Source organism: Pristiophorus japonicus, chromosome 19 (assembly GCF_044704955.1).
Source record: "Pristiophorus japonicus isolate sPriJap1 chromosome 19, sPriJap1.hap1, whole genome shotgun sequence".
NCBI classification, from domain to species: Eukaryota; Metazoa; Chordata; class Chondrichthyes; family Pristiophoridae; genus Pristiophorus; species Pristiophorus japonicus.
The window spans coordinates 21,225,453-21,229,160 of NC_091995.1; the positions used below are offsets into that span (position 1 = coordinate 21,225,453).

General features: G+C 53.3%; 1 pseudogene; it reads left to right on the top strand.

Moving 5' to 3' along the window:
- Nucleotides 1–2,275: 2,275 nt before the first annotated feature.
- On the top strand, nucleotides 2,276–2,477 carry LOC139230712 (U2 spliceosomal RNA; annotated as a pseudogene).
- The last annotated feature ends 1,231 nt before the right edge of the window (nucleotides 2,478–3,708 follow it).

Here is a 3,708-nt window from a genome sequence, read left to right on the forward strand (position 1 = left end):
AAGGGTTAAGTTACGAGGAAAGATTACACAAACTAGGGTTGTATTCCCTAGAATTTAGACGGTTAATGGGCAATTTGATCGAAGTTTTCAAGATATTAAGGAGAGCTGATAGGGTCGATACCAGCCGTGGCTCAGTGGTTCGCACACTCGCCTCTGGGTCAGAAGGTCGTGGGTTCAAGTCCCACTCCAGGGGCTTGAGCACAAAAAAAAAAATCCAGGCTGACACTCCAGTGCAGTGCTGAAGGAGTGCCGCACTGTCAGAGATGCCGTCTTTCGGATGAGACATTAAACCGAGGCCCAGTCTGCACTCTCAGCTGGACGTAAAAAGATCCCATGGCACTATTTTGAAGAAGCACAGGGTGTCCTGGAGCCAAAATTGATCCCTCAATCAACAGAACAAAAACAGATTATTTGGTCATTATCACATCGCTGTTTGTGGGATCTTGCTGTGCGCAAATTGGCTGCCCGCGTTTCCCACATTACAACAGCGACTACACTCCAGAAAAGTACGTCATTGGCTGTAAAGGGCTTTGAGACATTCAGTGGTTGTGAAAGGCGCTATATAAATGCAAGTCTTTCTTTTCCTTTTAGATAGAGAGAAACTATTTATTCGTTCGCACTTCCCGCAAGTTACGGCACAAAAAATATTCAAGCGGCAGGGAGCAGGATGCCCTGCTCCGGCAAGATCCAGCCCATAATATGAAGGGAGAACAAATGTTCGGCGTGATTACGAACATTTTTGTGTCCTTCTGTGCATACAGCCGCGGACTCCATTCGCGTACACGCAGTACAATATACGAGGAACCAGAAGTGGGGCCGAACTACATTGCCGAGCTTCGAGTTCAAGTATGAGCCTGCTCCTGGGGCTTTTGGATTATCTATCGAAAATCAATGACTATACTACAGGAGCCTCCAGGTCGTTTGCCTAGAATATCGCTGTGATTATCTACACAAACATTTTCACAGCCTTCTGAGAGAGAGAGGAAATCGGAGGTGGGAGAGAGAGAGGCAGAGAGAGAGAGAGAGAGAGTGGAGCAGAGAGAGAGTAAGAGAGTGGGGCAGAGAGAGAGAGAGAGAGGCAGAGAGTGGGGCAGAGAAAGAGTGGGGGTGGCAGAGAGAGAGTGGGAGGGTACAGAGGGGGAGAGAGAGAGGGGGTGGCAGAGAGAGTGGGGCAGAGAGAGAGAGAGAGGCACAGAGAGCGAGCGAGAGAGTGGGACAGAGAGAGTGGGGCAGAGGTAGAGAGAGAGAGAGGCAGACAGAGAGTGGGGGTGGCAGAGAGAGAGTGGGTGGCAGAGAGAGAGGGGGGAGCACAGCGATAGAGAGAGCGAGGGAGTGGGGGAGAGAGGTGGCAGAAAGAGAGAGGGTGCAAGAGAGAGACTGGGGAGAGAGGGGCGGATAGAGACTGAGAGGAGGCAGTGAGGGTAGGCAGAGTGAGAGAGGGGACGGGGGGAGAGGAGGTCAGGAGGTCGGTTGGGAGGTGGGGGGCAGTAAAGAGCACGGAGAGCACAGTGGGGATGGGGGAAGAGTGTGATCCAGGTCTAAAGTGGGGGAGGTTGAGAGGCAGAGAACTGTGGGGGTGGGGTGGGGGGGGGGGGAGATCAGACACTTGGGCAGGGGGAGAATGTCAGAAACTTGGGGGGGGGGTGGGTAGTGCATGAAGGGGGTGCGGGCATGAACCTGTTGCGGAAGGTCTTAACCCGAGAGAGTGAGCCCTGTCTGTTCCAAGTGAGCTCTGTCCTGTCTGGAGTCAGCAGTACGAATGGCTCGAATTACACTTTGCAAAGTCACTGGTTACGGAGGCTGGCTGGTTCCAGTTACACATTCCAGAGAAACTGCTGGGGGCGTCTTATCCTCCACCGGGACCAATCAGCAATCGGGTCTTGTGATCAAGGGGACCCAATCGGAGCTGTAGGTGGTGCAAACTAACGCAGCCCAAAAACTTTAAGCTGGCTTTAAGTGTGAGCGAGGGGGTGGATGGGCGGCGAGCCACTGTCGCTGAAGTCAGGTAAACAAACCGTCTATTGTCACGTTAAAGGGCTGAAATGCACAGTCACCCAGGTTTCTCCCTGACCCTTCATTCAGTTGCACTGTGTTAGCTGTGGGCCGCCCCGACCTGTGAGAACACCATCGCAGGTCGGGGCTATAAATACAGCTGGAGCACCAGGCCCTGGACATTGTGGGCCGCCCCGACCTGTGAGAACTCCACTGCAGGTCGGGGCTATAAATACAGCTGGAGCGCCAGGCCCTGGGACATTGTGGGCCGCCCCGACCTGTGAGAACTCCTCGGCCTTTTGGCTGGGATCATGCGTGGCTGACCTGACAGGGGAGTAACCACCATGACCCCAAGGTGGTTCTCCCTGGTCAGGAAGGTATATGCTTGCTTTTTTGGAAACAGGAGGTGGGTGGGGTGGCTTGACCCATCCATCTCCATGGCACGAACCTGGTATTGCAGTACTTCCAGGAACGGTGCAGTGGCTCTCGGCCTTTTGGCTAAGAGCATTGGCGCAGAGTGATCCTTGGCGTGTGCAAGGTGACCTCTGGCGTTTGTGATTTGACAAAGAATTGGAACGATTGGCTACGAATTAAAAAAAAACACACCACTGCAGGTCGGGTCTATAAATACAGCTGGAGCGCCAGGCCCTGGGACATTGTGGGCCGCCCCGACCTGTGAGAACACCACTGCAGGTCGGGGCTATAAATAGAGCAGGAGCGCCAGGCCCTGGAACATCATGGCGGAGGTGCGGCAAATGAGGGTACGGGGCCCAGAAGAGCCGAGGGCCCAGGGGCAGCACGGACCAGCCCACACTGCGATATGTGTGCACACTAGGTCCCTGCAGCAGAGCAGGTCTCCAGCCGTCCTGGTTAACCCTTGCCACTGGATAAAGGCTGAGCTCTGTCGAGCCCGTGTGGTGGCTGGTGTGCAATGGTCACCACACGTTAAAACAATCCAGGCACAGGCATCTTCCACCCCCTCAACTGGAGTTCAGGACTGGAACATCAGGTCCTTCATTGAAATATCGTGAACTCTCGTGGAAGCAAGACATCCTGGTTCGAGGGACTGCCTGTGAGTGATGATGATGTTAGCTGTGGTAGGTCTGTATCAGGTTTAAAACACGGATTGGAGAGCAGCAGGGTGGGAATGTGCTGATGTGAAATTACTTTTAATGCTGAGATGCTGCCTCGTTCAATTTGCTCGAATATTGCATCCCCCGGCAGTCTCGGGCGACTAATACTGAGCACGTTGAGAGCTGTGAGTGTTAGTACTGGTGGCTGCAATAGATGGCAAATAGCGGGTAGGGCTCGGACTATCGTAGTCGCATTAATGCTGGCTAAGGCCATGAATAGAAAGTATTGCGCACAGCTCCTCTACATGTGTCCTGGGCCGATATTTAGCCCTCAACCAACAGCACTAAAAAGAAAAAAAGACTTGCATTTCTATGGCACCTTTCACAACCACCGAACGTCTCAAAGCGCTTTACAGCCAATGAAGTACTTTTTGGAGTGTAATCACCGTTGCAATATGGGAAACGCGGCAGCCAATCTGCACGCAGCAATCTCCCACAAACAGCAAAGTGGTATGGCCACTCCAGGGACCTGAGCACAGAAATCTAGGCCGACACTCCAGTGCAGTACTGAGGGAGGGCTGCACTGTCGGAGGTGCCATCTTTTGGATGAGACATTAAACTGAGGCCCCGTCTGCTCTCTTAG